Genomic DNA, 13858 nt, shown 5'->3' with positions numbered 1-13858 from the left:
ATTTTGTTATTCTTAAGGTAAAGACATGTAATTTACTCCATATTAGGCATGTTAAGCTAATTTGCCAAAATAAGTTATGACTACTAAAATTACTATCTCAGTGAGCAAAATAACTGGCGATCATGTGATCAATTAACTGGTGATCATGTGATCAATTAACTGGTGATAATGTGAGCTGTTACATATGAATATACAGAGTTATCTCTTCAGTGAATAGGAAATCTGTATGTAACATACTTTACACAATTTACGTTACTATTTCAATAATATTGTTTCGTTGTATCATTTTTAGAAAATAGTCTATGAATATTCTGTTATCAAGACGTTAAATACTCTAACAAACTAGTATTGTTCCGTACTTAACAAATCGTGGGATTATTTTCCGTGACAATAATCTGAAACGTTATTATTGTATTTTGGTTGTATTTATAAATATGTAGTAAGACACTGAAATTCCTGAAATCACCATTGGTTTGTTTAAACTTTAACCTTTAGCCTGCTGGCGGCAAGTTATTTTGCCTTTGCGACCAGTGCAGACCAAGATCAGCCTGCACATCCGTGCAGTCTGATCATGGTCTGCACTGTTCGCTATTCAGTCAGTACATTTTCAGTGAACACCCCTTCAAATAATAAATGGTACTGCCCAAATTGAATGATGGACCAGTCCATTTTAGAAACTTAGCAGGGTAAAGGTTAAAGTGATGAATCCAAAACCTTTTGTTTTCTTTTGACAACCAAGAAACCATCTGAATCATTGATAACATATTCTTTGTACCTTCCTTATTCATTTTGGAATTAATGTAACTAGTTATTATACTATCAATTTCTTAATCACATTATTCTTCTATTTTATGGTTCCATCATTGTTCTCCACAACTGTATTTTACTTTGACTATGTTTTGTTTATATATAAATTACACACACCCATACACTGATATAGGTGAACAATTTGATGGGCTGCCTTCTTGGGATATGGGTTTTCCAAATGTATATTAATCTCTGTTTTGTGTGATCATAATGTGTACCTATGCAGTCATTCGTATGAGTAATATTTTTTTAATAACAGAAACACATGCATTACAGTGTTCTCATTTATAAAATATTTATTGTTGAAAGCACTACTAAACGAAAGCTAATAAAACAAAATGAAATGGACAGGTCTTTAATTTAAAATCGTGAAACTGCAAAAGGTTGTCAAGAATGTAAACTGTATAAGTGGAAGAAAATCAATATATATGACAGCTTGATGGATATGAAATGAAGGAAACTTATATTCATCATTATATTTAGTTTTTCGGCGAACGCCGTCTAAATTCGTTTTCGTTACCTATGCCACGTGACTTCAGTTTGCAAATCAAACTACTTGATAACGCATTATAGATAATTTATCAAAATGGAAGATTTATGCAACACTCTGCCTGATTGGACGAGAGTGTCAATTTCTTTCACTCTGTTGATTGTGCTACGCTGAGTGAAATGTAGACAAAGCGTTTATCCTAAACGACGCTGTTCACAGTTTTAAAGCTAACTTTGGCTCAGTATATTTAGCAAGAATATTGATATATCTCAAAATGATAAGTAAGTTTAATAAATATGATAAAAACCTGTTCAAATACCAACATATATCAAATTAAAGAAAGAGCTGAATACGGTCTGCGTATCACATGAATAAGGGTGTGATAAGAGTCTTTTATGTAGAGAAGTGCTTTTTAAAAGATTTTCCTTGTTACAATTGTCGTCTGTATATGAAAAGGTTTCTTGCTGTTGTGACTTATTCAGATTGCATATTAAAATGAGTACTTGTTTGCTTTGATATATTTGTTATAAATTATTTAACTGATTTATTATATATGAATATTTTTCTTTAGTATGGTACGCAAATATTGAACTCAGTTGAAATCTGTTTTATTATATATATGCTATATAATGACTGAATCTCATTACACTGAAATGAAGGTACGCTGCATACAGTTTATCTATGTGATATGACTACGGTCAATCTTTGCTTATGAAACAGAAATATTGAAATAATTACAATTGTATGTTTTGCTTGACCTTCACTTTTTTATAGGTGTGACGTCATTGTCCAAAGATTCATGAATAGCGAATATGCATTTGTTAAAGCGGGATCAGTTGGCCTATTTTAGAAATAAATAAAAATAATAAATAAAAAAATCCTTTAATTGATTTTTTCTCATGTATTCTAATCAAACTTGATTTGTAGCATCTTTATTAGGCCCGCAGCCAACTTTGTTCAGCTGGGACATTTGATCCCTTTTAGGGGCTGCTAGAGCTAAAACTAGAAATGCCTTTATACAGCGTCTCATGAACAGCTTGGTGGATCTTTGTCATACTTGGTCTGGAGCATCATTATAAGGTCCTCTTCCAAATTTATTTATATAGGAACTTGGGCCCTATTAGGGACCACTATAGCTAAAAGTAGATATGCCTTTCTTCGCATTAACCACTAAAATGTAATGGATTTTTATCAAACTCGATGTTTAACAATATCGTAAGGTCTCCTGCTATTTTGTCACAAATGGGGATAGGGACCAATTTAGCTAAAAATATAAACACGTTTAATGACCTCTTTTCATGAACCGCTTCATGAATCTTCATCAAACTACTGCTGTAATTATTCGTCTAAGGATAAACGAAACAAAATTGCAACCCTACGAAACCTTTGCGAAAAATTAAAAGAGAACCATTTAAATTGTTAAAGTGCGGTGTTAAGTTTTGCAATTTGAAAAATGTTAGATGAAAGATGAATGTTAGATGAAAAATTCATCAACTTCTTTCCTTATTACAATTCGCCGACCATCATTTTTAAAGATATTTCTTGTATTTGTATCTTCTTTCCTGACGCTTTAAATATGTACTGAGAGTAAAGTCTTTAATTCAGAGTAACGAAATACTATAATAGAAAATACGACAAAATTAAAATGTCAGACTGAAATTGATTTAAAGCTTAGAAAATGTTATCTAAACAACGACTTGTCATTTTGTAACAGTGTCATTGATATTGATCAATATTCAGATAGGTTTGACAGCATGATAACTGCTTTTATTACATAACTGTATTTCTATTGTTTCTCCGATTGGCTAAAAACGGTTCGAAAAGTAATGAGTACATATCATATCAACTTATCCTGGGTTATAAATAGTACGAAAATAAAAATAGATCGAACTAGGTGCTTGGAAAACCAATATCAACCTGATTTGGTCTAAATTTATATTTATTTTCTTATTTCTTTATTAAAGATACAATTGTAATAACAAGACTGACTATACATTTATTCATGTAATAAAACAATTATTGACTTTTTCATAGGTTGATATCAGGATTAATCAACCCTCAAAAAGTTATATTCACCTCGCCGCTTTTTGAGGGTTGATAAATCCTGATATCAACCTATGAAAAAGTCGATAATTGTATAATAAAGGCCACTTTCTCAGCTCCCGGCACCATTTTATCGGGCTTTTTCACTTCTTTTTTTCAGCAAAACTGACTAAGTCTTAGATATGGTGGACTATCATCTATATGGTTGTCATCTCCAAAAATAAATGGTTGCCGTAAGAACAGTGAACTCATATATAGTTCAAAAGAGTTTGTTTTCATGGCAACAATTTGGTATCTATAAAAAAAAATATGTACCTGTGGGAGGAGGGGGGATGGGGGCTTGGTTGTGAGTGGCAGACCTAAGTTGGTTCCTGACCTGCTAGTCTATTCACAATATTTTGTTATACATGTGATAAATCAATCACCCTTTAAGTCGAAAAACTGTTAAGACAGAACGAGGCAGAAGGAGACAGAAGCTTTGAATAATATTTCTTACCGAAAATACACAGAAACCTTTAAACAGTCAGCATTTCGAATTTCAGCATTGTGTTTCTATCACATCTCGAAGAAGATATTTGAACTTTGAAATGATAACTTGTGTTTGTATTATAAATCTGGCATACAATATTAAATATGATATTAGCCGTGTCATGAGAAAACCAACATAGTGGGTTTGCGACCAGCATGGATCTAGACCAACCTGCGCATCCGCGCAGTCTGATCAGGATCCACGCTGTTCGCTTTCAAAGCCTATTGCAGTTAGAGAAACCTTTAGCGAACAGCATGGATCATGACCAGACTGCGCGGATGCGCAGGCTGGTCTGGATCCATGCTGGCCGCAAACCCACTATGTTGGTTTTCTCATGGCACGACTCATATAGTTATCAAAATAAATACCAACAACACTTTCATTTTGGCAAAATGTTATCCAGAACATTCTTTTGTATCTTTATATTTTTAAACCTACGCTAGGCGCTCTTTCTGTGTTCGTTATTGTGATGCCAATAATTAAATAGAATAACTTTAAACTATCAAAACTTATGGATAGTATTTTTCTACTTAAGAAAAGAAGAAGAAATGTTACCACAAACGCTGCTGTCACACACACGGCATCTTGTGATCTTGTCCGAACCTATGACGAAATTTGGCCGACGGCATTCTACCGTTATGTTTGCATCGTTTGGGCAAGTAAGTTGTGGACATACAACAATAGGTGGACCTAAAAAATACGCATTCAGTTAATACAACGAAAAAGTCTCACTCACACAATAAAACATCTAGTATCCTTTCTGTGAAATCCAATATAAAGATTCAAAAATATCACCAATACATTCCTTTACCATGTTTATGTCATTATTTGTGGATTCAATATAAACTAGAGCTATCACTGAAGGTGATGAATGTACGCCCCTCATGCACTGACACTGTACATTGCAATTTGACGCACACAAGATTGCATAATTATGTGGACTGTATGTATATGGATTCTATGTATATAGTATAGAAACAAAAATCAAAGTCCCATGACTCTGCAGAATATTGTTCTGAAAGAATCTAACATTCACCACGGACAAGTAAGGTTGGTACTGATCACTTGTGTAAAGTTTCATTAAATTGTGCGCAATGGTTCGGGAGATTAGGGGCGCACAAGATTGCATATGCAGACTCTATGTATATAGTAAAGTAACAAAAACAAAGTCCTATAACTCTGCAGAATATGTATCTAAAAGAAAGTAACATGCACCATGCACAACTAGGCATGCACTACTGATCACTTGTGTGAAGTTTCATTAAATTGTGTGCAAGGGTTCAGGAGATTAAGCATGTACACAACTGCATATGCAGACTGTATGTATATAGAATATGAACAAAGAACAAAGTTCCATAACTGTGCAGATCTTTTTTCTAAAATAACCTAACATGCACCATGCACAACTAGAGTTACTATTGATTACTTGTGTGAAGTTTCATTAAATTGTGTGCATGGGTTCAGAAGATTTAGCGCGCATAAAATTGCATATGCAGACTCTATTAATGGAGTAAAATAACATAAAACCCGTAAAGTCCCGTAACTCAGCATTTTCTTTCTGAAAGAACCTAACATGCACCATGCGTAACTACTGTTGTTACTGGTCACTTTTATGAAGTTTCATTAAATTGTGTCAAGGGGATGAGGAGAAATGGTGCGCACAAGATTGTGTCTACAGACAGACGGACGGACGGACGGACGGACTGACGGAAGGACAACCTGAAACCAGTATAACCCTGCTCTGCCACCCCCCTTACATCTTCGTTGTTCGGGGGAGTACAAAAAGAAATTCATGACCGAAGTGATCGATAACGTATAAAGTATATGAGCAATCACTCCATTTTAACACAGCAACGTTGGAGCACAGAATTTGTTCCTGTATCCATTTTCGTCTGTGTCGCATATCACGATTTATTATATACCTATATAAATTCTGTAAAAAATCTGCTTGTATTTCACAATTAAATATGAACAGACAGACAAAAATTCCGTATTGTACCTTTTGAATTCCGTATTGTACCTTCCGTATTGTATGCTGCCGGACTATTTTCATTAATATGCATTACCCGACACATTTCTATAAAAAGCGCACATAAAGATTTCACTATGTTCCATTTAATATCGATAAGCATTGAAGATTTCGTTCAAGAACAAAATAAGAATCAAAATGGTAAAGGTATATAATAAAAGGGTCATTATAACAGTAGCTAGATCTGGGACTTTGTATTCGGCTCTCGTGGATTTTGCAAGGTCGGATCACACTCGGCGCTTGCGCGCCTCGTGAGATCCGATCTGGCAAAATCCACTCGAGCCGAATACTGCATCCCAGATCAAGCTACTGTTATAATAACTCTATTATAGTGGCCGATCTAAATTTGAGAGTGCGTTTCCAAACTCATTTAAAAGTATAAACGTACCGTGTTAAATTTCGACTTATCAGACTGAAAATCAATGTGATCTTAAATAATTGTGCATTGTCATGTTTATATAACTGTGAATAATTTAATACTAGATATATACGTATAGATACACAGTACACGGCGCTAAACATACACTTGAATCAATGTTAGGAATATATATATATATATAGTTCAAGAGTGTTCATTTGATTATGCTAAAAGATTACAAAATAACTCATTCTTTAATTCATATAAAGATTTGTCCCTTTCCGTTCTGATTTTCATCTGAACAGTCAATTTTTACAAGTTGAACTATTTCTCTTTTTTTTTTTCAAAAAAGCTACTTTATTAAATGTGAAAATGCTCAAAAAAAGGACACAATATGACGTATAAGTTAAAGCTAAGTACTATTTTGAAATTAGGGAATCTATTAGATTCTGTGCAAGTGCAAATCTGTTCTCAGCAAGTAAGTGCCAATTTTCCTACATGAATCAGAAGTGGTGGACCAACGATTTCAAACACAATGCCTTTTATCAAATCGTCACGAAGAGCATACACTTCATCCAGGTTTCGAATCCACGACCCCGGGATCCGTATATTTGCGCTCTCCTTATTGGGCTGAAGGGGCAGGCTAACGTAGTAAGGGACAGCGAAGGAACTTCAGTGTGTATTTATGATAACTAATGCATAACTATTGAGCACTGTCATTCTTAAAAAATCGCCTATTCTTCTCTGCAGTTGACAACCGTTTACACGAAGCCAGATATGACCATGACCGGCATGGCTTTTGTATGTTTACATCACTTGATTATTGTTCCGCTGTTTGGGACAAAACGCGCAAAATCTGTGTTAAGATACTTGTTTTTAAAACATGTCAATGCATTTTCATAAAACTGCGAGCGACTTCTAACCCCTGTCTTTACACTTAATTAAGGTAGGATACGGTAATAAAATGAATTGTTTATTAAAAATAAGCAGTAAACCGCTGCTTAAATAACACTTTAACAGAAGCTTAAACTGCCGATGTTTTTAGTTGATTTGTTAAATACTGTTTTGAATCCCTTGGTAAGGAAAAAATGATGCAGACAAAATCCGCTATAACGTTACTTTATCAAAATACAGTCAATGATCCCACTGTTCTAATGTTACCAATCAATTTGGTCATGTATTTCATTTTTAGGTCCTGCATGAAGTTGAATTCCTCTATAAAGACATTACCTGTACGGATCCTAGTAGAGGTTGTACTGTATATTGACGGAAATCATTTTCTAGTCAGCACATGATCTTGTTTACAAGCTTTTTTCTCATGATTTTCAGAAGTAATTGAGAAAACTACGTAAATTTACAGGACAATGGATATCAAAGAGTATTCTAGTATGATAGGAGCATATCTAGCGCTGTTTGTCTTTAAACAAACTGTAATTATATCAAATATCGTCAAAATCGCTCTTTTTGATCCTGGAATAAAGGTAACGAATTTACACAGACACTATGATCATAATTAGGAAACGTCTAGACGAAGTAGCAAACTAATCTGATCAAAGCACTCACGGCAATCTGATCAAAATATAAATAGTATTACATATAAGTATCAAGCTTACGGCAAATAGTTTTCTGATTACAGTATTAAAGGTCTTTATCAAACTCTCAGAAAATGCTTATTTGATCAAAGTATTAGTAATATTTTATTCAAAACACAAACTCACCACAAAGGTTGCTATCACATGCAGGGCATCTTGTCTTGCCGTCGAAGCCTATGATAAATTCCTTTTTCCTGCATTCGGATGGTATTGTAACTTCTTTTTGACATGGCTCGGGACACACCTCATGCCCTATGTTAAGAAAAAAATCAATAAGGATGTAAAAGAAACGGAAAATCACCTTTTAATGAAATATTTACTTAATCTAAATTAAATAAATGTTTATATGTGAAAATGAAAAATTTTGGGACGAAAGATGAAGTAGAGAATCGAAGCAAATGTTGCTCCCCATCCACAACCATCAAATTTGGCGGCCTAGGCCCTCTCTTCTGCTCATCTGTTCACAGTGTTTCATACATTTTACAAATAAAATGTGCCTACCATGGCCATAAGGATGGCCGGAAGCTAAAGCAAGCAATGGTACAATCCACAAAAATGGTTTCATTTTAAGTCCAGGAGAACACAACACAGCTTTTTTGTAAACTGGTCCTGCTTAATATAGTCGCGTCCGCACTGTTAAAGATTTACTGTCATCTTTATACGACTAACTTTGATATTTGAGTGCATTGTACTTTCTGCAATTATTTCTGATGATACATTTAACGATGAAAGTCATTTAACGATGAAAGTAAAATAAATAAATGTTTGTTCAGTATAGTGTCACCCCTACTAAAAGAGCAAAAGATAATAGGTAAGGGTAGATTTCTCGGAAGCACGGAGCACTAAAACACAGCCTCAGAGTCACGCATTTGCAAAGTAAGCCCACGGAAAAATAATACAATCAGGTTGCTTCAAAAATCTAACAAGTACATATAAATGTATGCCAAATATAGATAGAAGGGGGTGGGGGAAGAAGTAAGTGGTAGAAAGGGGGTGGGGGAGGAGGTTGAAGGGTAAAATATACAAGGAGAATCACGTTCCTTAATCGCAGTTACACTACAACGTAAACCACAATAGCGCAGACATTCATGTAACAAATATAAACACACTACTACATCCAACTTACTAACATAGAAAGCAGACAAGTAAGATACAAGAACACTGCATGGCACCGGTTTAGACACACAAGCACACAAACGCACACCTACAAGCAGGAAAAAACAATCGTGCACCGCCCCAGGACCCCGGCAGCCAAAATAAAGGGGGGCATGAAAACCAACTCATAGTAAAGGGGGAGGGGACTCCAAAAAAGGGGGATCTCATATGCAAGGGGAAAGGAGGGGGCGAAAGGAGGAGCAAGGAGAAGGAGGAGAAAACGCTTACAACAAACAAGACAACATACGCAACAGAAAATACAAGACAGACAGAAAACCAGTTGAAAATAGGGGCACCGCCTTGGAACGGTCAGTATCCTATATAAAGGAAACTGGGAGTTTAAACGCGTTTAGGGCATGCCAACCTTGCACTTGCCCTGTTTTCAACAAGTTAGACAACACAACGTAAATAAAATCCCCGCTGAGAAAGGCTCTAACATTAGCGAAGAAATACCAGATTAATTAAGTAAAACAAAAAAATAAGGTAATTTAAGGTATAATTACACCAATGTACTAAACAACTTGTCTGAAGTCAGAGCACCAAGAGCCTATTTTTTAAGCCATGTTGGCTTATGAGACACTTACATACATTTAACAGCATTACTTACCAATTCCTGTTTTTAATGGCAGGCCCCTGGCAGGTAGGCAGTCGTAACCACTATTCAATTAACTGGCGGCTCACCAATCTGTCTTCCCCTAGTAACAAGACACGCCTCTGGTAGGACTCAAACCTTCGATCTCATGATTGCGATGCAGGTGCCCTATCCACCAAGCCGTCACAGCTAAGTATGTGTGCAAATCAACAATTCTTTTGTTCAGAAATCATATTAATAGTTTTAACAGTTTTATACAGCCAAGACAGTTATCTTTCTATCTAGTTAGAATATATAGGATTTATTTAAACTTAGACTGACTCCCCATTATTCACTTTCAAATTTTAATAAAATTTCTTAAGAGCACAGCAAGTACCCTACTGGAATTGCGCAGACGATTTTGAAATGAAAGGTGTGTATACATGTTATGTAATAAAAACTGTTTGTCATGTACAAAATTATGATGTAGTAAAAGCTATCGTAAAGTGGATAGTGCCTCAAAAACTCTGAAACTTATAAAGCTATGCATGTTACCAGTAGAGCTTTAAATACTGTTAGTCAATCTTTAACCAACAAATGAAAATATGCATTAATTATGTAGTCTAATTATATATACTAAACTTTTCTTTAAATTATTTTTCACGGATGCGCAGTACCGGGAAAGAAAGGTTTATCATCGTTTGTGACAGACACATGCCGACAAAACAACACAATAATTGAGCCGCTCCATGAGAAAACCAACATAGTGCATTTGCGACCAGCATGGATCCAGACCAGCCTGCGCATCCGCGCATCCGCGCAGTCTGGTCACGATCCATGCTGTTCGCTTTCAAAGCCTATTGGAATTAGGGAATTTGTTAGCGAACAGCATGGATCCTGACCAGACAGGATCCATGTTGGTCGCAAATGCACTATGTTGGTTTTCTCATTGCGCGGCTCATATTATCTTTATTCCGCTTAAGATATTAATACATTCATTATATGATGTATCATATTAATGAATTAATGCATTTCCTTATGCATGATTATCTCCTTGGCCCTAAACATCAACATGCCATTAAAGATACCCAATGACTATCTACCACTAAAATATATTACATTTAGATTATTTCTTCAAACGTAAAAAATCCTCATCAAATATATTTGACTTTGCTAAAAATTACTTATGATCGGCACCTCCCGTGATATGATAAGCGGAGATAGCTGAACTACAACGGGTTGCAATACTCGCTAAAATTTCCGAAAGTGATCGATATTTATCTAGACGGTCTAAGGGAGACAACAATGTATACCGTTGATCTCGATAAACAAGGAAAGATAAATAGAATCGATTTTTACCCAATTCTTTAGTATGAATGAATTATGTATGTAGAGCTACATTTATAATTAAATGTCATACAATTACAGTCGCTTGTTCAAAAAAGACTTCCAGTTCTTTTAGCAAAGATTACACATTTATATTATGTTCAGCCATACATGTATACCACGTGTACTATTTTAACCTAATGCATAGTACTGTTAATACATATAAACTTGACTGTTTATTTTATTATTTTTTAAATAAACTACCTTTATATGTAGTATTTGTTTACATTTTCAAGTATGAAATTTCGGTCCAGTACATCTTTAACATCTTACTAAATATAGATACTGAAGCGTACTTATAACTGATTGATGAGACTCAACATTTAAATTGGTATTGTGTGCTTAATTATTATTCTTAAACGGTGTTCTTTTTCCTGGTCATATTTAATGAGACGTACAAGATTCGCCATTAGTATGATTTTGCATGGTTTTTAAGTCCCATATCAAAGGTAATAGTTCCAAGACAGTGTCTTTATTTCAACTTCTTTCTTATCTGAATTTTCTACATGTATGTTGGCTGTGTTACCCTATTCCAATCTTTTACATTGTTTCCATTCAAGTTAAACTGTAACTTGACGGAAGGTATTGGAAGCACGGTGTCTGCTATATTTTCTACTGCAGTGTTTGCTTGTTCTTTTGTTGTTGTTGTTGTTGCTTTCTGATGATTTTTCATTTTACTGTTGTCGTTATTTTTGTTTGTCTTTGTTTATTTTTTCATTTTCTTTTTTTTTTCTTTTTTGTTATATTTGGTTTATCTTATTTTATTTATATCATTTTTTTTTTTTGCTTTTTTGTTGACGTCGTCGATTTATTTGCTCTATAGTTTTATGTGTTCAATGCTTCCATGGGCTGTGCTATTATCTCTTTATGTTTTGCTTTTGATTTCATCCGGCTGCAGTCTTGTTTTGTAAATATTTAATATGTTTCTGAATATCAAGCATTTCTATGAAAGGCTGGAAATAAGCCCAGTTTGCTCCGTGTAAATGGCATTAATCTTTTTAATCAGTTAAACTGATGTGAAATCTCATTTTTTGATTTACGCAGTGATTTCCCTTTGTATCTTTTAACAGATAAAACCTAATAAAGTAATGTAAAATGGTACAACTGTTATTTTGTAATCAAAACTATTTTTGATTATCATATGCTTTTATTTCATCATCAAGAGTGGGGTAGAAGTCTATTTTTAAGTCTGTGTAATATATTATCCATATACCAGGTGCAAGGAAATTATACATTTCAACCCGACAGTCTCACTTTATTCTTGTTATAATATTTAAAAAATACAAATTCTACTACAGCAGTTTTGTTTGTGATTGCCTGTGTAGGTTATATAGAATAAGCTCGTTAACTTGGTTCCATAGTGTAGCCGAAAGAAGTGAAAAGTAAACTGGTCAAACTTTTTGCACTTTTGAACGAGTGCTTACGTCTTTTTTCTCTATTAGAATGCATTCTGTACGATATAAGATTGTTTTCATTTTTATAATTCAAAGACTGCAAATATTGTAGATTGAAACCGGAAGTAGAGACCTAGTATACGGACAAGAGTAAGTATACGTGTTTTTTAAGCTTGTATTTATTTATTTATTATAGTCTCTTTACTGTACAGTACATCAATATACAGCATAGGTCATAGAAACAATAATACAATGTACAATGTCATTCATGTATGAATTATAAGAGACTGAGATAAAATTGATTTCTACGATAGCAGACCACCACTGACATGTAACTAGGTTTTTTTTCAACCACCTATTTTTTCCATTTTTCCGTCAATTTGTTACCGAACTTTAAGAAAAGCTGGTGTAGAAAAGGTAATAATTTTTAAAGATACGTATATAAGATCTAAGTGGTCGGGTTTTACATGAAAAAGAGGGACTTGAATCAGTCACAATGCCTTTATTTATAATATGGCTGTTTTTTATTATGAATGCATTCATTTCTTGTTACTTCCTGTTTCAAATATAATTGTTTTCTGCAATAATTGTCAAAAGATTTAATATTGATTATATTGTTATAAGTATTAATGAATCCATTAGTTTTAATTACCTCTCTTTAGTGCTCAAATTGTATAGTTTCAGGTGCAGTATTCAAATAAGCGCTTTTCTAACCACGTAATTATGTATCGCATGTATTTGGACAACTTTTTAGATGTTTTTCATAAGATATATTGCCTTATGGATCTTTAAAACCCTATCAGAGGCAGTCTTCAAATAAAGGAAAATTTCCTGTTTCTCTCGTCAATAGCTATTGTAATACGAAATTGCGTCATCACTGCTCCTATAATAATATTCCATCTCAATCCCTAGAAAAAAATGTATTTATTAATCGTAATTAATTGTCTGTAATTAATTGTTCATGATTAGATATTTATAATTGATTGTTTATAATCAACAGCATAATTTATCACCCCCGCCAAAGGTTGGGGTGGATATTGTTTAACGTTGTCAATCCGTCTTACTGTCCGTTCGTGTGTCCGAAGACAAGGTTTTGTGTATTTTGACAAAACATAATAGAAATGAGAACAGCTATATTCAAGTACATAGGTATCTTACACAAAGACCAATGTACAGATGCATTTTGGCTTGCTTGAGTCGAAGGAATTGTTACACATGTAAAGAGTTTATAACTCTATTATTTCTTTTTTGATTTAAAAGTACATAAACTGTTTCTGCTATATAACTTGAGTAAGAAATTAGACCTTGGGACCAAACTGGCATCCGTTTTTAAATGTGTAAGTGATTTTTGTAGGCAGATTTGTTCCAAGGGTGAAATCTTTATCACGTCAGGCGGGGATTATCAATATTCACTGAATTTGCTCATTCTGTAAGGAAATATTAACTGTGAGGTGACCTTTAAGTGGGTGTTATATTAATATTTTGCATCATTCATCAAACATAA

At 34.1% G+C, this 13858-nt stretch overlaps 1 protein-coding gene across 2 annotated transcripts in view; it reads right to left on the bottom strand.

The window, feature by feature from the left end:
* Nucleotides 1-8495, bottom strand: part of LOC123536555 (neuronal acetylcholine receptor subunit alpha-9-like) — a 45456-nt gene extending 36961 nt beyond the window's left edge. The window contains exons 1-3 of one of the 2 annotated variants that reach the window (XM_053527581.1): nt 8350-8495; nt 7975-8100; nt 4425-4559 (exon numbers count right to left, since the gene is read on the bottom strand). The gene's annotated coding sequence lies outside the window, so the exon portion shown is untranslated. The remainder of the gene's footprint in view (nt 1-4424; nt 4560-7974; nt 8101-8349) is intronic. The other variant, XM_045319835.2, reaches the window with a different exon arrangement.
* Nucleotides 8496-13858: the final 5363 nt, after the last annotated feature.

This window comes from Mercenaria mercenaria, chromosome 17, assembly GCF_021730395.1.
Source record: "Mercenaria mercenaria strain notata chromosome 17, MADL_Memer_1, whole genome shotgun sequence".
Classification (NCBI taxonomy): Eukaryota; Metazoa; Mollusca; class Bivalvia; order Venerida; family Veneridae; genus Mercenaria; species Mercenaria mercenaria.
This window is presented reverse-complemented; position numbering and strand designations above follow the sequence as displayed.